The sequence below is a fragment of the Schistocerca nitens genome, chromosome 2 (assembly GCF_023898315.1).
Source record: "Schistocerca nitens isolate TAMUIC-IGC-003100 chromosome 2, iqSchNite1.1, whole genome shotgun sequence".
NCBI lineage: Eukaryota > Metazoa > Arthropoda > Insecta > Orthoptera > Acrididae > Schistocerca > Schistocerca nitens.
This window is the reverse complement of record NC_064615.1, coordinates 20,134,369-20,155,398: the sequence shown is the minus strand read 5'-3', so window position 1 is coordinate 20,155,398 and position 21,030 is coordinate 20,134,369.

Genomic DNA, 21,030 nt, shown 5'->3' with positions numbered 1-21,030 from the left:
CTCTACTACTGAAATTATGAAGATAATAATTTCACTCAAAAGTAGGAATTCACACGAAATTGATGGCATTGCCAGCAGAGTACTATAAGCTTGTTCATAACAGATCACTAGGGTTCTCAGCACATATGAAGTAGCTCACTAAAATGGGGCATTCTGGATAGACTAAAATATGCTATTGTTAAATCATTGCATAACAAAGGGGACAGATCTGATGCTAAACACTTACAGCCCAGTTTCACTTATGGCAGCTTTTCCCAAAATTCTTTATAAGTAATGTATTCAAAAGTAGCTATACATGTCTGTACAGACAAAGTACTAACAAAATTCAATATGGTTATCAGAAAGGCTTTTCAACAGAAAATGCTATATATGCTTTCACTATCAACTATCAAATGCTCTGAGTAACCAAACATCACCCACAAGAATTTTTCACTAGCTCTGACAGGCTCTTAACTGTGTGAACCATGAAATTCTACTAGATAAGCTTCTTATCATATCATATCATGTCATGGTATAAGTGACACAGCGCACAGATACTTTATTTCATGTTTAACTGTAAGAATGCAGAAGGTTAAAATTGGCGTGCAGGTAGTCTGCAGATGTCAGCAGAGTAGTGAGGTGTCAAGAATGGTGTCCTACAGGAATCAGTCTCATAGTTCTTAATATATATCAATGACTTGCCACTCTATATTCATGAAGATGCAAAGCTAGTTGTTTTTTATGGTGATACAACTACAGTAATCACACCCAACGAACAAGTATTAGCTGAGGAACTTGTAAATAATGTAATTCAGAAATGTATTAAATATTTATCTGCGAATGGACTCTCATTAAATTTTGAGAAAAAACACTATACTCAGTTGGTACCGTAAATGGCGTAACACCATTGATATATATAGAGTTTGAACAGAAGCCTGTTGCTAAGGCAGAATATACAAAATTTCTGGGTGTATGCATTGATGAGAAATTGAATTGGAAGAAACATACAGCATGGCAGCTATTACGTGACTGCAGATTTTTGCAGTAACTTTTGTTACGTTATGGCAAGCTGTTTTGGATGCCTGCAGTATAGTAGCGTTCGGCGGCGGCCATCTTGTGGCCCACCGTATGCGTCATAGCCACACCTGTCGCTGAAGCAGACCGTGAGAATGCTCACTGTGGCACGTACTAAAATCACTTATTAACCTCATCTAAGAATCTAAACAACGTTAAATATTAGCTGTTTTATTCCAAATTTAATACATGACCTTCTGTTATTCAGACGAACTTTGTGTCGAAATTTGATACTGCTACCTATAATAGTTTCAGAGATACAAAAAACCTATTAAAAAGAACTTAATTGGCACTTATGAAAATAAATTCAGATAGCAATAATAACAGTTTATATTTCTTTGTTATTTGAAAACAGTAATAGCACTCTTAGTGTGCTGATGTATTTTATAAAGATTTTAATTCTAAACTTTCGATAATTTTCATTCGTAATGGAAGTAACAGTTCAAAAGTTAATATTTACATTTTGTGTTAAGGTGAGAGTAAATGAGAGTGAATGTGTGTGTGTATGTGGGACATACGTCAAATTTCAGTTCTACATGGTATTACGCCTTACATAACTAGCAAGTGTTATGCCACCAGGATGTCATGAAAAAACTGTGAATCCCCCTGACTGGCGGATGGCGTACGTCTATGAGCGTCTGCTTTTGTAATAAGGCAGCCAGAAAGGTAGTAAGAGGATAATCAGTTCTAAAGTATATTTCAAGCACAGTTTTCTCTTAGTTTTCGTTTCGTTTGGTTCGGTGGACTATTTCTGTTAATACTTGCAGCATGAAATGACGTAAATACATCTGCGAATGTTGATTAGAGTAAAGCAGATTGAGCACGAATATGATCATGAAAGATTAATGTGAATAGCTGTTCGTTTTGATTAACCAATGAGGGTAAAGTCTCTCCCGCGCTTTGGGATGAGTTCTATGCCCTGAAAGCAACGGCACTGAGTCAGTCGTAGACTAGCTGGCGGCCGAGAAGGTCATGTTAGACGTGTCCGAAAAAATTACTTGTAAAATGAAGAAAAAACTGTTGTATCGCGTTCGGTTTGTATCGCCGTGCAAGTAGATGCAATTACGGACAGTTCTGGGAAGTTTGGGAGATTTTGGAGTGTTTGTTGTAGAGAAAACCGCGTGTGAAACTATCGGCCTTTGTAAAGAATACTGCGTGGCGTGTTCAGTATGCATTTACAGAACATTTTTGGCGAGCTTCTTCATTTGAAGAATCCACTGAAAAGGACAGAGTGTGAAACACATTTCGTAGCAGAGTATTTCCTGTATTAATCTCGTAATATTTCGGGTTGGACTTAGCACATTTCTGGCTGTCTTGCGTGTGACTTAAGCTGAATGAACTAGTAGCGGATGTGCTATCGACCTAAATGTGGGCTTGTTGGCACAATAGCTAAAAGACAATAGAAAACATCAGTATCGATAAACGGACATTTTCAATGAAGGAAGGAAGCTCCCCTTATGGCCGTTATTACTAGAGATTAGCAGCTTTATTTTATTACCTGAGTTACGCGGAGTGTGCAGTCGTAAGTATGGAGGATGGCTTTCTTCAACGCTGCATTTAACATCGTCTGCACAGTACTTACGAATGTAGAGCAGCGGACGGTAAACGAACGCTATACTGAGGTAGGCGGACATTAATTTTGCAGCTTGCTTCACACAGTACTAGCCCATAACCGCCCCACCGCAAACACACTGACGATCTGTTGAAACATTTTGGTTCTGAGAATGCGCAAAATAACCGGTTTCTGAAACAATCGATTTTCAGCTTTTTCTTCCTGGTATTCCCAGTAATAAACGTAGAAATCAATCAAGGATTAAAATTTTTTGATTCTGTCACTTTCAGTCGACATAGAATCAAATAATACATTGAATAGGTAAATAAAAAGAAAAGTCTGTCCACCAATCACCGCTTTTCTCGAAAAGTAATAGGTAAGTGAATACTACAAAAAATAACCAATATTCTCCCATTGATTCTAATTTCTTGAAACTCTACTAAAAAGTCATGTTGTCTGGGTATCTGCGCATTACGAAAAATCGGTGATCAATGGTGAAACTGAGGTTAAAGAACTATGTTTTTCGTGTTAATATGTCCGTTTTGAAGAGCTGCAAACAGGCAGCAGGTCAACGACTTTATTTTTTATTGTATTTATGAATGAATTGTTGTTAAATTTTTAAGTTCCCACTGTCACCATAATTTCCTTCTTTCATTATATCATAGAAATTGCAGACAAATCGTCAGTATTTTAAAGCATGAAGCACTGCACTTCATTGCTACTTTGTAAAAATATTTCCAGAGTAGGGTTGGTGCCATTCTGCAATACAATGGAAATGGGCGGAGACAGCAAGAAACTACCGTATAGACCAGATGTGGGCAAGTATCTCACACCTCACGTACACATGTACCTTAAACCACTCCCCTTGCAGCACAGACGTTATTGTTCCAGCAAGGCTGTACCAATTCTTATGCCACGTGTGTTTTACTCCTTTCTGTCACCATTGTTATTAAAATGGCACTGATGACTTTTCCCAATTTCTATTATAACGCAAAATTTCAAACCAATGTAAATTTTACTAGTAAAACCTACCCATTTTTTAAAAACTTTTGTATTAAAACGAAATATTTTAATATTGTTGCTATGGCTAATTGATATGACAGTGTGTTACTGGATTAATAAAAAGTAAAAAAAAAGGACACCGGTTATACCCGAGACCAGGCAAGTGCCGAAAAAATACCGGTTATTCCGAACTAAAATACCTGTGTCGGTTTTAACCCGTCTTTTTTTTCGCATCGCTAGTTGTGATCAACAGACGATGTTTTCCCACGAACTCTGTGTACTGTCGAACTGGCCTCATGCAGCACTAGTAAATTTCCGGTTGTTGTCACGCCTGTGACAGCTAAATTTGCCTTGGTTGGAAGTCTATATTGATCGACAGTGCGCTACTTCAGGGTAATGCCACACGTATCACAAACGTACTGTAGGCTGAGAACACTTCCAGCGTCACTGAGGTGACATAAAATGATCGTAGAAAAATCTCCTGCAGTGAAGTTTTTGTACTTGGATGTCCAAACTTTGTTTTACTGATTCCTGTACATCGTCTGATCAAAATCTCCATAAATATATTGTCTGACAGCTGGAAATAGTTGCTAGACTTTATACACCAAATGAAAAGAAACGCGTCTCTTGTTCTAATTGCATTTTTATTGCCCGATCGGGGCCAATATCATTTGAATGCATTGTTGCATTTGAAGAGAATTTTGATAGAAGTGAGTACTTCATACTCCTGAAATTGGAGCGTGGTAAGAAGAATTTCACGGCAGAGGAAGCATGTCATGGAAAAGCTAAGCTTAGAACCAAATCGCTAAAGAAAGTGAAACGAGTGAAAAATGACTTGACAGCCCACTGGAATCAATTGTGAAAATGCCATTGACAGTGTGAAAAAGATTTAAGGTAACTTTTGCAGTTTACAGAAACTTGCGAAACCACATTATTTTCCACTACGGTCGTAACAATTTCTTGATATGGAGTACCTGATATATATTTTTCCATAACTACACAATGCATTAGCACTCTGGCGAAACTCTGTATTTTTAAAAATTGGTCCAACACATAATGATAATTTTGCTTGCGTCTGGGCTATGGTAAGAAAATTGGTCTTGCTATAAATGGCACGATAAATTAAGGAACTCAACCCTGTTTTTATTTCTGCGTCAAAAAACGGATAAAACATCATTCATAACAGATGCCACTTACTTCTGATCTATTTACGAACTTATATTCTGTGAAGTTTGTGACGTCTCATTTGTCGGAAAAATAATTTATTTTCATAATCACAATAACATCTTTTTTTTCTATTACACTTCTGAAAGTTTTTCATTCGCAAGAAATATAATTTTATTCAAATCTGTGTTTATTCTCAAAAGCGGAAATGATGTCGGAAATTACAAAACGTTCTGTATGTTTCTAGGAGAAATTTTAATTTGTATATACTACGAAATTTACGCCAAAGACTTCCCTTGTATTCCTGGTGCCAAATACTTCTCTTGTACTCCGTCGACTCAGGTGATCACCTCAGGAAAACCTCCGCCTGTAAGCTCTTAGAGTAAGGAGATACTGCCTCCTAGAGCAAGGAGACACTGAGCACTTAGTCATTGTTCGAACATTATGACGTAGTGGATACGAAATCGCTTCTGGTATGTGAAAATGCTGTTTGTGAAGACTGAACTAAAACTAAAAACTGATTACACCAAAACATGGAATTAAACTTGAGTTTCATCAGTGAAAACACTTTGGACCAAACTTAACTTCATGAAGGACAAAAAGTGACTCCACTCTTGGACTTCGACAATAACTTCCAGTTAAGTAATATTCTATTGTCTTCCATTACTACTACATGACATATATGCATTAGTGTTTAACACTGCTTTCCAATAAGAAATTTTAATACGAAATATCTAAGGAGGCTTTACAACAAGAACAAATTGTATGACCGTGTAGGGATTGTGCCTTTTCTCTCCAAAACTCTACTCCCAGAAGGCCAACAAACCATTTCTTGCTAGGTTTTGACCGCAGAAATACTATTCATTAACTATTCTACCATATAAGGTATAAGAAAACAAAGGAAATTAGTTATCTCAACGCTAAAACACTGCCTGCTGCATTAAATCAGTCTACAACACGTCTATGAGATAAAACATTCCTTAAAAAAAAAAAAAAAACTTCAACTGGCACTTTTCGATGTCATTCCTCAGGAAAGTTCCTCGGAAAATTTCACTATAACTGCGTTCCTCAGAACATTCCATTGTAAGTGCGGAAGGATAAAAATCAGATTACCCATTTTTGTAGATTCAAAAATTAACAACTGTACTTTGATTATGCTACCAGAAATAATATTTTCCCCTAGAATTCTTTCACATTATGTCGCGCCGCTGGAGCTGCACAATCTCGGAGCAAAATTATTTCACGCGCAACGCCTGTAATCCGCAGCCCATGTAATGGGTAACGATTATAATATACGGGTTAGTGCACGCTCGCGAATCTGATAAATCTGTCACTGAAATGCCTGCCAGAGCCGATTCAATAGACCGACGCAGGAGATTAAATTTAAGCTCTGGGTTTTGTCCCATTCACGTGGGCGAGCCGACAAAACGATAAATGCTCTTACTCTGCGCGTATTCGAATCATGCTGGACAGTGAACACGATCGATCCGACAGGGAGGAGCTGTCCGTGAGCTAGGCGCGGCTGCACAATACGGACGTCTATGTGCATCTGCCTGTGCTGGCCACAGTTCGATAGCTAGGCAGCCTGACATACTTTCAACGTAGGGATCGTTTTTAAAGAAACCTTCTAACCATTCGGTCACATAAATATGCGACTTAGGGGATAATTATTCATACCTGTAAATTCCATATCCAATGAGCGTTGGGGAGAAAGTCCACGCGAAAATGATGTTTCTATGCCTTCCTATGTCTTTCGTCCCATTTTCATTACGTGTAGTCAGCACTGCCACGGTTAGATTTTACGTTTAAGAGGAGGAGGAATAAAAGCGTAAATGGAACAATTTACAATGCCCAATTTCACTGATGATAGTCCTTCTGAAAAGTGTTTGCTTAACACCAAAATTGGGACAACATAAAAGTGGAATAAGCGAATGGATTTAAAAATTTATTTGTGGTGTTCGGGTACCATGTACACAGCCAGTCTCACAGCAAAGGAAAAGAACATTCATACATTTAATCGACGAGGGTTGTCCAGAAAGTAAGTTCCGATCGGTCGCGAAATGGACACCACAGTGAAAACCCGATGAAGCTTTTTACAGATGTGTTGGGTAGTGAAGTATGACCGTCGATGGCATCAAGACGCTCTTTTCAATTGTGAGCGAACTGTGAGTGAGTAAAGGTGCCTAGGACAACAATGTCTCCCGCCAAGTTGGAGGACCCGCTGAGAGGCTCCGCCTTAATGAATGCAGCCCACCTAACACAACTACTACGCACTTCTTTCTTCATGTGCACTCTGCAGGGGCAGTGAAGACGCTCCTGCAGCCTTTTCGATGGGAAGCGTTCGATCACCCACAACACAGCCCTTATTGGCTCGTCCTGAGTATCATCTGTGTTCACATGAAACGCTGGATACGAAGACAACACTTGGGCGCATGCTACGCGCTATAGACCAGCATAGAGAATTATCGGAAAGCACAGGCGGCTGCCGTTTATGATGATGGTGTTGGAAATTTGGAATAACGCTCCGACAAATGTCTAAGTCGGAGCGGCGACTGTGTAGTGAAGTATCTGGTAAGTGTACCTAACTCTTGCAAATAAAATATTTCTGATTTTCACTGTGGTTTCCATTTAGCGACCGAACGGAACTTGCTTTCTGGACATCCCTCGTATTTAACCTGAAATTAAATAGTGATCTAAAATAATTAACATATTTTCTACTATGCAACATGAAAACTTTTTAAAAGTCGCTCTTCCTACGTTCATATTTGTCCCTCTGATATAAAATATTATAGGAGCTAAGGAATTTGTTCGTTGAGAAAGCATTGTCAGACGTCGTCAGTCATTCCATTATTTTCGTAGTTTCATGATGCCTTCTGACGCAGCGGAAGGAAATCTTCCTCATTGGCGCATTCACGTGCAGAAGATGTGACCGTGTTCAGGCGGTAGAAATGTAGACGGAATCTTCCGTGATTGAATAGAGGTCGTGCCATTGTCAGTATAAAGCTTCTGCTGTATCTGCCATTTTGGTAGCAAGGACGAGATGGAAGATTATGTACTACTTCGACATAGTGTCTCCCTTTAATTTCGTAACACCGATGGACATTCTTTTCCACCTCAACCTGATTCTGTGGTATGTAGGAGATCGTCATGTGGCACTTTATCATGTTTCTCTGAACCAGTGCACACAGCCTCCTTGTCCCACTATCTACTTGTTCATTTTCCTTTATTCCGCTGTTGACCTTCACCCAAAACCTGGTGGTCGTCTTATTTCGGCGAGAAAACTTCTGAAATACTTGTTTAATAAAGTATGTTATTCTCGAACCATCGACAATGACTTTATCATAATGATCGTAAAATAATTCCAGTGTCATACACAGGGCTACTTTAAATGTTTCAGTCGTTTTAGGTGATCCTTATTTTCCGAAGTATTACGTCCACAAATATGACTGATGCATGAACAGAACCGTAAACTCACCGAGTTTGGATTGTACCCATCAGTGACACTACGAGTGCAGTGCCTTGACAAAATGGCGATAATGAAAGAAAACAGTTTTTTGTGTGTTGAAACGCGCGGGACCTTCCATTTATCTGAAAAGGTTAATCGCCACAATGTGAGAGTGTTGGCTACTGACTTCCTCAGTGACACTGTGGCGCATGAATGAGATTCGAGGAAGTTAACGTTTTCTGTGGAATGGCACACACGAAGATCTATGGGCTGCTTTCGATCTGTGAGAAGACTTCGATGGTTACCCCATATTACTTGATATATTACAACTGTTGTTTCCACAACTGACTGCTGACTTCGACATTTTCGTCGTCCAAAAAGATAAGGTACACCTGATGGGAGCCGCGCGGGGTAACCGTGCGGTCTATGGCGTCTTGACACGGTACGCGCGGCTCGGAGGTTCGAGTCCTCTTTCGGGCATGGGTGTGTATGTCGTCCTTAGCATAAGTTAGTTAAAGATTAAGTGGTGTGTAAGACTAGGGACCGATGACTTCAGAAGTATGGTCCCATAATCCTTACCACAAGTTTCCCAATTTTTTTTCCCCTGATGGGAGCGTCGATGTTCAGCGGTGCGTAGTGGTGAAGATGAAGTTGCTCTTTTCCCTTGGCCCCTCACGTCGACTGACCTAATGCCTTGTGACTTTTTCCTTTCTGAGTACATATAGGACTGCTTTTAAGTATCCCCATTACCCAGAATACTGGAACGGATCAGAGAACAAATCAATTCTGCTGTGTTGACTAGTGACAGACTATTGCAAATGCTCTATTAGTGTCACACGACACTCATAGAATATTTGCAGTCTTCAGAATGCGAACTTGCTAAGTTTACGGTTCTATTCCTGCATCAGTCACAGTTGTACACGTAATACTTTGTAAAATACACAGCTTTGAAAATGAATGAATCATTTAGTTGCCCTGTATATTAAATTTTAGTTCTGAAACTAAACATTCGAATGTGTTTGGCATAACTGGCTTCCCTGCACTAGCTCAACTTACAAATGTGGTGGAATGTGATTTTAGAAATATACACAACAACTTAAACTTTGTAGCCTTTCACAATTTAGTCAGACGAACTTGAGATATTTGGATGGTTACCTGAGAAAATTTTTGCCTGTGTTCTGTTCACTTTCGGATTGCGAATAATTGTAGAAGCTACCCGTTTACTCCTGCAGTAAACACCTTCAATGCAACAGATTTGTTAACGTCAGAGCTACACTATATGTTCAAAAGTATCCCGACACCTGGCTGAAAATCACTTACAAGTTCGTGGCGCCATCCATCGGCAATCCTGGAATTGAGTATGGTGTTGGCCCACCCTTAGCCTTGATGACAGCTTCCACATTCGCAGACATATGTTCAATCAGTTGCTGCGAGGTTTCCTGGGGAATGGCAGCCCATTCTTCACGGAGTGCTGCACTGAGGAGAGGTATCGATGTCGGTCGGTAAGACCTGGCACGAAGTCGGCGTTCAAATAAATCCCAAAGGTGTTCTATAGGATTCACGTCAGGGCTCTGTGCAGGCCAGTCCATTACAGGGATGTTATTGTCGTATAACCACTCAGCCACAGGTCGTGCATTATGAACAGGTGCTCGATCGTGTTGAAAGATGCGATCGCCATCCCTGAATTGCTCTTTAACAGTGGGAAGCAAGAAGGTGCTTAAAACATCAGTGTAGGCCCGTGCTGTGACAGTGCCACGCAAAGCAACAAAGGATGCAAGCCCCCTCCGTGAAAAACACGACCACACCAATTTTACTGTTGGCACTACACACGCTGGCAGATGACATTCACCGACAATCGCCAAACCCACACCCTGCCAACGGACCGCCACATTATGTGCCGTGATTTGTCACTCAACACTATGTTTTTTCACTGTTCAATCGTTTACGCTCCTTACACTGAGCGAGGCGTCGTTTGGCATTTACCGGCGTGATGTGTGGCATATGAGCAGCCGCTCAAACATGAAGTCCAAGGTTTCTCACCTTCCGCCTAACTGTCATAGTACTTGCAGTGGACCCTGATGCAATTTGGAATTTCTGTGTGATGATCTGGATAGATGTCTATAACACTTTACGACCCTCTTCAACTGTCGGCGGTCTCTGTCAGTCAGTAGACGAGTTCGGCCTGTACGCTTTGGTGCTGTCCGTGTCCTTTCACGTTTCCACTTCACTATGTACGCCCCGATTGCTGCGTAGTCAGCGTGACGGATTGCCATCCTATGGGCCCGGGTTCGATTCGCGGCTGGGTGTGGATTTTCTCCGCTCAGGGACTGGGTGTTGTGTTGTCTTCATCATTTCCTCCCCATCCGGCGCGCAGGTCGCCCAATCTGGCGTCGAATGTACTAAGACCTGCACCAAGGCGGCCGGACCTGCCCCGTAAGGGGCCTCCGGGCCAATGACGTCGAACGCTCATTTCCACTTCACTATCACATCGGGACAGTGGACCTAGGGATGTTTAGGAGAACGCGTGCACAAAATCTGTCATCGTCCCGTTCTCTTCTGCCTAGTGGCAGAACTGTACACGACGCCAAAGTCGTCGCCATGCAATTCCTGGTGCGTAGAAATATGGTACGGGTGCAATCGATGTTGATGTAACATTCTCAAATGGTTCAAATGGCTCTGAGCACTATGGGACTCAACTGCTGTGGTCATAAGTTCCCTAGAACTTAGAACTACTTAAACCTAACTAACCTAAGGACATCACACACATCCATGCCCGAGGCAGGATTCGAACATGCGACCGTAGCGGTCGTGCGGTTCCAGACTGTAGCGCCTTTAACCGCTCGGCCACTCCGGCCTGCTTTAACATTCTCAACACCGACGTTTTTGAGATTCACGATTCTCGCGCAATTTGTCTGCTACTGATGTGCGGATTGGCCGCGACAACAGCTAAAACACCTACTTGGGCATCATCATTTGTTGCAGGTCGTGGTTGACGTTTCACATGTGGCTGAACACTTCCTGCTTTCTTAAATAACGTAACTATCCGGCGAACGGTCCGGACACTTGGATGATGTCGTCCAGGACACCGAGCAGCATACATAGCACACGCCCGTTGGGCATTTTGATCACAATAGCCATACATCAACACGATATCGATCTTTTCCGCAATTTGTAAACGGTCCATTTTAACACGGGTAATGAATCACGAAGCAAATACCGTCCGCACTGGCGGTATGTTACGTGTTACCACGTACTTAAACGTTTGTGACTATTACAGCGCCATCTATCACAAAGCGCAAAAAGTGGTCCAACATTCATATTTCTTTACGTATTACACGGACATGTAATAAAAAATGGGGGTTCCTATTTTTAAAAAAAATGCAGTTGATATCCGTTTGACCTATGGCAGCGCCATCTAGCGGGCCAACAATAGTGCCATCTGGTTTCCCCATTCAAGCTAGACAAGTTTCGTTCTTTGTAGTTTTTTCGTTTGATGCTTATTTCGCGAGATATTTAGCCCGATCACTATCAATGGACCACCCTGTATAGTGTATAGTAGACGAAGCTCTCCCAAATACTTAGGTATCACTCAGGTAACCATCTTCACTAGAGTTTGTGGAAGGCGCTTGTGACATCAACTGTGGCCGCAACACTATAGTTTCATGGAGAGGCCACTACAGTGCGTGATGCTTCACAGAGTGCTCCGGCAATGCATCTCAACGAGCCGTAAAGACCTACCGGAAGCCCCTGTACACCTTGCAACCATGCGCCTGTAATCGCAGACGAGTCGTCCCTGTATATTAGCCAAGTCTTTCATCAAGTAAAGCAATATTAGAGGTTCATGACGATTGCTTTTTATCACAGTTTCGGTATGTTCGCACATCGTGGCGCGTGATTAAATAGCTTGCATAGTATAGTGCTAACTGTATTGGTTTAAATGCAGCATAGTATCTAGCGTATTACTATTACAGGAGATGGACAAAAATACGAAAACACCTAATTCTACGCCTAATACAGTGTAGGAAAGCCGTCGACATGCAAAGCAGCTTACGGTCGTCACGATGTAGCTACATACAGCTCCTGTACAGTTTTCAGATGAGTCGCTTACTATTCCTTCTGCAAAAAACTATGATGCAGGTAGAAAACGATTGCTGCTGTTATTGTCTTCAGTCCAGAGATTGGTTTCATGCAGCTCTCCATGCTATTCTAGCTTGTGCAAGTTTCTTCATCTCTAAGTAATTACTGCAACCTACATCCTTCTGAATGTGCTTAGTGTATTTATCTCTTGGTCCCCCTCTACTATTTTTACCCTCCACGTTTCCCTCCAGTACTAAATTGATGGTCCCCTGATGCCTCAGATCATGTCCTACCAACCGATCTCTTTTTCGAATCAAGTTGTGCCACAAATCCCTCTTCTCCAACAATTCTATTCAGTACGTCCTGATTAGTTATGTGATCTTCCCATTTAATCTTCAGCATTCTACTGTAGCACCACATTTCGAAAGATTTACATGGCTACACTCAATACAAATACTTCCAGGAACGACTTCCTGACACTTAAATCTGTACTCGATGTCAACAAATTTCTCTTCTTCAGAAACGCTTTCCTTGCCATTGCCAGTCTACATTTTATATGCGCTCTACTTCGGCCGTCATCAATTATTTTGCTCCCCAAATAGAAAAACTCCTTTACTACTTTAAGTGTCTCATATCCTAATCTAATTTCCTCAGCATTTCCCGACTTAATTTGACTACATTCCATTATCCTCGTTTTGCTGTTGTTGATGTTCATCTTTATATCCTCCTTTCAAGACACTGTCCATTTCGTTCAACTGCTCTACCAGGTCCTTTGCTGTCTCTGACAGAATTACAATGTCATCGGCTAAACTCAAAGTTTTTATTTCTTCTCCACGGATTTCATTCCTACCCCAAATTTTTCTTTTGTTTCCTTTACTGCTTGCTCAATATACAGACTGAATAACATCAGGGATAGGCTACAAACCTGTCTCACTCCCTTCCCAACCACTACTTCCCTTTCATTCCCCTCGACACTTATAACTGCCTTCTGGTTTCTGTACAAATTGTAAATAACTTTTCGCTCCGTGTGTTTGAACGTGACACCTTCTGAATTTGAAAGAGAGTATTCCAGTCAACATTGACAAAAGAGAGGAAAGCGATTACGCGCAAAAATTCAATAGTACTGAGATCCGGCGACTGTGGCGGCCTGGGAAGATGAGACGGTTCTTTCTCGTTTACACAGAACCAGTCCTGGACAATGCGATCTTAAAAAAACAGAGCATCAACATTGGGGAAGAAACTTTGTACCATAGGATGGCCCTGATCGTCACATAAACCTTGACAGTAATGCGACCTTGCAGTGTAGACATGGGACCCATTGAATACTACGATACGTCTGCTCTAATCACCACCGAACCCCTGGCGTGTGTCACCCCTGGGATGTAAATTCCGTCAGAAGTTGGAAACAGTCTGCAACAAGACTTCGGCATCACGTTTGCTGTTAGTGGCATTCGCATCCTGATGAGTGGCTTTGGTGATCCAACTCGTCTTGCAGTACCTTGCTTACGGAACTCTGTTCGCGGTTTTCTGGTACTGACAGGGTTTACGAGTGCGATATTCAATTCTGCAGAGACTTTTGCAGCTGTCGTCTCTTTACTTTTCGTTATACACACATCAAAAAAACTTTGGCATCACCCAAATTCCAACAACTCCTGAAGTTGGACGTTGACTGTGGATATTGTATCACAGACACTGTCCCTTTGACTGTTCAGAGATGTTACTGAATCCGCGCAAAGATGTAAAGAACAGTACATGAGCAGCGCCTATTAGACGGTGGGGGCCCAATAGCCTATCAGTTCCAGTAATTCCTCCAGGAAGGAGGCACACGGCTCGTGTTATCTGTAGTTCGACCATGCCTAGACGGTGAATACCGCGGTTCGATCGCGTCCGCATTGTCACTTTGTGCCAGGAAGGACTCTCAATAAGGGAAGTGTTCAGGAGTCTCCGAGGAGGTACAGCGATACAGGAGCTGTCGATGACATGCCTCGCTCAGGCCGCCCAAGGGCTACTACTGCAGTGGATGACAGCTACCTAGGGATTATGGATCAGAGGAACCCTGAGAGAAACGCCACCATGTTGAATAATGCATCTCGTGCGGCCACAGGACATTGTGTAACGACTCAAACTGTGCGCAATAGGCCGCATGATGCGTAACTTCACTCCTGACGTCCATGGCCAGGTTCATCTTTGCAACCACGAAAGAATGCAGCGCGGTACAGATGGGCCCAACAACATGCCGAATGGACCGTTCAGGATTGGTATCGCGTTCTCTTCACCGATGAGTGTCGCATATGCCTTCAACCAGACAATCGTCGGAAACGTGTTTGGAGGCAACCTGGTCAAGCTGAACGCCTTAGACAAATTGTCCAGCAAGTGCAGCAAGGTGGAGGTTCCCTGCAATTTAGTGGCATTATGTGAGGCCGGCTTACGCCGTTGGTGGTCATGGAAGGCGCCGTAACGGCTGTACGATACGTGAATGCCATTCTCCGACCGATAGTGCAACCATATTGGCGAGGCATTCATCTTCATGGACAACAATTCGCGCCGCCATCTTGCACATCTTGTGAATGACTTCCTTCAGGATAACGAGATAGCTCGACTAGAGTGGCCAGCATGTTTTCCAAACATGAACCCTATCGACAATGCCTGGGATGGATTGAAAAGAGCTGTTTATGGAAGACGTGGCCCACCAACCACTCTGAGGGATCTGCGCCGAATCGCCGTTGAGGAGTGCGACAATCTGGACCAACAGTGCCTTGATCAACTTGTAGAAAGTATGCCACGACGAATACAAGCATGCATCAATGCAAAAGGACGTGATACTGCCTATTAGAGGCACCGGTGTGTACAGAAATCTGGACCACCACATCTGTAGGTCTCGATGTATGGTGGTACAACATGCAATGTGTGGTTTTCATGAGCAATAAAAAGGGCGGAAATGATGTTAACGGGCCGGCCGCGGTGGTCTCGCGGTTCTAGGCGCGCAGTCCGGAACCGTGCGACTGCTACGGTCGCAGGTTCGAATCCTGCCTCGGGCATGGCTGTGTGTGACGTCCTTAGGTTAGTTAGGTTTAAGTAGTTCTAAGTTCTAGGGGACTGATGACCACAGCAGTTGAGTTCCATAGTGCTCAGAGCCATTTGAACCATTGATGTTAACGTTGATCTCTATTCCAATTTTCTGTACAGGTTCCGGAACTCTCGGAACCGACGTGATGCAAAACTTTTTTTTGATGTGTGTAATTCTCGTCAACGATCTCCTGTCACGATGACTCAACACACATTTTCGTCCGCGTCGTGACATAGCAGATGATGTTTTGGCGCTTTCCCTGTATGTGGTACGAATCTTCGATGCGGTGCCTCTTGAAACACCAAACAGTTCGGCTACTACAATTATGGAAGGAACCACTGTACGAGCACCGACTATTTACCCACGTTGAAATTCGCTTGCCTTCTTCATGATGCTCTCACACCTACACAGAACGTTGTTTTGACCACTACTGACACTTGCAACATATTGAAGACACTGTACGTACGCCGTTCTTGGTCAAATACAACAGCACAACGTAAAGGTCTTTCTAGCCTCTCGATTTATGTGCAAGCATGTATTTCACGCCGTGTTTTCATATTTTTGTCCTACCCCTGTACTTTGCGGTGGGTTCCGTCCGTCTATAAGAGTCCTCATTCGTACTATCTCGTTTAATCAATGTCGTTTTGTCACGATGACTGAGTAACGGGCTCACTATTGACCTTGCTTCTGTGGTACCAGTCATCGGATCGTCGAGTGTGAAGAGTTTGTGAAGAGAAACTTTGATCATTTTGTACCGACGACCAGCCTTATGAGAACAATGTCATGGGTAGTGCAATTCACTGCGATGAGATTTTGTAAACGTTCTACGAAAATATCATTTTCCAGTTGAGCTTTACAGTTTTCCTAATACTCTATCCAACACGGAATTAAGTACTTTTAACATAACAGGCATTTTTCCCGCTTCGAAAGCGGATGTTATATGCCAGGAAATTCGCAAGGTAAGAATTAAATACCATTCCTCTTAAGTGTAGGTGAAAAAATTGGTGAAAATAGTTCAAGAGAAAACACTAGGCAGCACGTGGAAGAGTTAGTTTTGAGGAATCACTTGGCAGATTAATTTTACCTAACAACCTCGTGTGTAATAAGGAAAATCATTAAATCTTTGAAAAATAAATGTTCTGTTGGGGTAGATGACATATCTAAGAAGATACTAAAATAATTTGGAGCAGTTACAGCTGATGTTCTGAGTCACATATGTAATGTATCACTAACTCAAGGTATTTTCGCAGACAGGTTAAAATATGCCATTGTCAGGCCTCTCTACAAATAAGCGGACACCACAGGTGTCAATAATTACCGGCCAGTGTCCTCGCTTACAGCATTTTCAAAAATCGTCGAGAAAGTAATGTACTCAAAACTGGTTAGCCATCTTAACAATAATGGGATACTTAGTAAATCAAAGTTCCGATTTCAAAATTCTGTTCCACTGAGACAGCAATATACAATTTCTCTGCCCACATAATAGTCTTTAAATAGCAAACTGTCTCCAACAGGAATTTTCTGTTACTTATCCAACGCATTTGATTGTGTGAACCATGACGTTACGTTACAGAAATTGTATTTCGGTGGTATAAATGGAATAGCATATGAGTGATTTAAGTCATATCTACAGAATAGCAAGCGAAAAGTTTCTTTATATGGTTTATGTGATTTAAGGAAGTTTTCCACTTCATCGAACTGGGGTGAAATTACATTAGGCGCTCCACAGGGTTCGATCTTGTGTCCCCTTCTGTTCTTGATATATGTGAATGACCTCCCTCCCTATCTGAAACGAGAAACTAAACTGACACTGTTTGCTGATGATACAAGCATAATTATTACTCCAGTAAAAGAAACACAAATAGAAAATGATATAAATAATGTATTTGAAAAAGTTATAAATTGGTTTTCTGCGAATGGACTTCCTCTGAACTTTCAGAAAACGCTGTACATCCAAATTTCTATTGCAGGGAGTACAGTTCCTTCTGTAAAAATGACTAATGAGCAGAAGTCTGCAGTCAGGGTTGTTGTTGTTGTGGTCTTCAGTCCTGAGACTGGTTTGATGCAGTTCTCCATGCTACTCTATCCTGTGCAAGCTTCTTCATCTCCCAGTACCTACTGCAACCTACATCCTTCTGAATCTGCTTAGTGTATTGATCTCTTGGTCTCCCTCCACGATTTTTACCCTTCACGCTGCCCTCCAATGCTAAATTTGTGATCCCTTGATGCCTCAAAACATGTCCTACCAACCGATCCCTTCTTCTAGTCAAGTTGTGCCACAAACTTCTCTTCTCTCCAATCCTATTCAATACCTCCTCATTAGTTATGTGATCTACCCACCTTATCTTCAGCATTCTTCTGTAGCACCACATTTCGAAAGCTTCTATTCTCTTCTTGTCCAAACTAGTTATCGTCCATGTCTCACTTCCATACATGGCTACACTCCATACAAATACTTTCAGAAACGACTTCCTGACACCTAAATCTATACTCGATGTTAACAAATTTCTCTTCTTGAGAAACGCTTTCCTTGCCATTGCCAGTCTACATTTTATATCCTCTCTACTTCGACCATCATCGGTTATTTTACTCCCTAAATAGCAAAACTCCTTTACTACTTTAAGTGTCTCATTTCCTAATCTAATTCCCTCAGCATCACCCGATTTAATTTGACTACATTCCATTATCCTCGTTTTGCTTTTGTTGATGTTCATCTTATATCCTCCTGTCAAGACACTGTCCATTCCGTTCAACTGCTCTTCCAAGTCCTTTGCTGTCTCTGACAGAATTACAATGTCATCGGCGAACCTCAAAGTTTTTACTTCTTCTCCATGAATTTTAATACCTACTCCGAATTTTTCTTTTGTTTCCTTTACTGCTTGCTCAATATACAGATTGAATAACTTCGGGGAGAGGCTACAACCCTGTCTCACTCCTTTCCCAACCACTGCTTCCCTTTCATGCCCCTCGACTCTTATAACTGCCATCTGGTTTCTGTACAAATTGTAAATAGCCTTTCGCTCCCTGTATTTTACCCCTGCCACCTTCAGAATTTGAAAGAGAGTATTCCAGTCAACATTGTCAAAAGCTTTCTCTAAGTCTACAAATGCTAGAAACGTAGGTTTGCCTTTTCTTAATCTTTCTTCCAAGATAAGTCGTAAGGTCAGTATTGCCTCACGTGTTCCAACATTCCTACGGAATCCAAACTGATCTTCCCCGAGGTCAACTTCTACCAGTTTTTCCATTCGTCTGTAAAGAATTCGCGTTAGTATTTTGCAGCTGTGACTTATTAAACTGATAGTTCGGTAATTTTCACATCTGTCAACACCTGCTTTCTTTGGGATTGGAATTATTATATTCTTCTTTAAGTCTGAGGGTATTTCGCCTGTCTCATACATCGTGCTCACCAGATGGTAGAGTTTTGTCAGGACTGGCTCTCCCGAGGCCATCAGTAGTTCTAGTGGATAGTTGTCTACTCCCGGGGCCTTGTTTCGACTCAGGTCTTTCAGTGCTCTGTCAAACTCTGCACGCAGTATCTTATCTCCCATTTTGTCTTCATCTACATCCTCTTCCATTTCCATAATATTGTCCTCAAGTACATCTCCCTTGTATAAACCCTCTATATACTCCTTCCACCTTTCTACCTTCCCTTCTTTGCTTAGAACTGGGTTTCCATCTGAGCTCTTGATATTCATACAAGTGGTTCTCTTCTCTCCAAAGGTCTCTTTAATTTTCCTGTAGGCAGTATCTATCTTACCCCTAGTGAGACAAGCCTCTACATCCTTACATTTGTCCTCTAGCCATCCCTGCTTAGCCATTTTGCACTTCCTGTCGATCTCATTTTTGAGACGTTTGTATTCCTTTTTGCCTGCTTCATTTACTGCATTTTTATATTTTCTCCTTTCATCAATTAAATTCAATATTTCTTCTGTTACCCAAGGATTTCTATTAGCCCTCGTCTTTTTACCTACTTGATCGTCTGCTGCCTTCACCACTTCATCCCTCAGAGCTACCCATTCTTCTTCTACTGTATTTCTTTCCCCCATTCCTGTCAATTGTTCCCTTATGCTCTCCCTGAAACTCTCTACAACCTCTGGTTCTTTCAGTTTATCCAGGTCCCATCTCCTTAAATTCCCACCTTTTTGCAGTTTCTTCAGTTTCAATCTGCAGTTCATAACCAATAGATTGTGGTCAGAATCCACATCTGCCCCAGGAAATGTCTTACAATTTAAAACCTGGTTCCTAAATCTCTGTCTTACCATTATATAATCTATCTGAAACCTGTCAGTATCTCCTGGCTTCTTCCATGTATACAGCCTCCTTTCATGATTCTTGAACCAAGTGTTAGCTATGATTAAGTTATTCTCTGTGCAAAATTCTACAAGGCGGCTTCCTCTTTCATTCCTTCCCCCCAATCCATATTCACCTACTATGTTTCCTTCTCTCCCTTTTCCTACTGACGAATTCCAGTCACCCATGACTATTAAATTTTCGTCTCCCTTCACTACCTGAATAATTTCTTTTATCTCGTCATACATTTCATCTATTTCTTCATCATCTGCAGAGCTAGTTGGCATATAAACTTGTACTAGTGTAGTAGGCATGGGCTTTGTGTCTATCTTGGCCACAATAATGCGTTCACTATGCTGTTTGTAGTAGCTAACCCGCACTCCTATTTTTTTATTCATTATTAAACCTACTCCTGCATTACCCCTATTTGATTTTGTATTTATAACCCTGTAATCACCTGACCAATAGTCTTGTTCCTCCTGCCACCGAACTTCACTAATTCCCACTATATCTAACTTTAACCTATCCATTTCCCTTTTTAAATTTTCTAACCTACCTGCCCGATTAAGTGATCTGACATTCCACGCTCCGATCCGTAGAACGCCAGTTTTCTTTCTCCTGATAACGACGTCCTCTTGAGTAGTCCCCGCCCGGAGATCCGAATGGGGGACTATTTTACCTCCGGAATATTTTACCCAAGAGGACGCCATCATCATTTAATCATACAGTAGAGCTGCATGTCCTCGGGAAAAATTACGGCTGTAGTTTCCCCTTGCTTTCAGCCGTTCGCAGTACCAGCACAGCAAGGCCGTTTTGGTTAATGTTACAAGGCCAGATCAGTCAATCATCCAGACTGTTGCCCCTGCAACTACTGAAAAGGCTGCTGCCCCTCTTCAGGAACCACATGTTTGTCTGGCCTCTCAACAGATACCCCTCCGTTGTGGTTGCACCTACGGTACGGCCATCTGTATCGCTGAGGCACGCAAGCCTCCCCACCAACGGCAAGGTCCATGGTTCATGGGGGGGGGGGGGGGCAGTCAGGGTAGAGCTACAGTCAGGGTAGAGCTACTAAATTTTTGTGCATACATGTAGATGAGAATCTTAATTGGAAAAATTATATTTCGGATCTCCTAAATCGACTAGGTTAAGCAACTTTTGCAAACAGAATAATTGCCAGTTTTGAGGATACAGAAATTAGTAAGCTAACGTACTTTGCATACTTTCCCTCTCTGATGCCATCTGGAATAACATTTTGAGGTAACTCAATACTTAGGAAAAAAGTATTCACTGCTCAAAAGAAAATGGTTGGAGTACCGCAAGGAAGCGTGATAGGACCTTTATTGTTTACAATATACATAAATGACTTAGTTGACAACATCG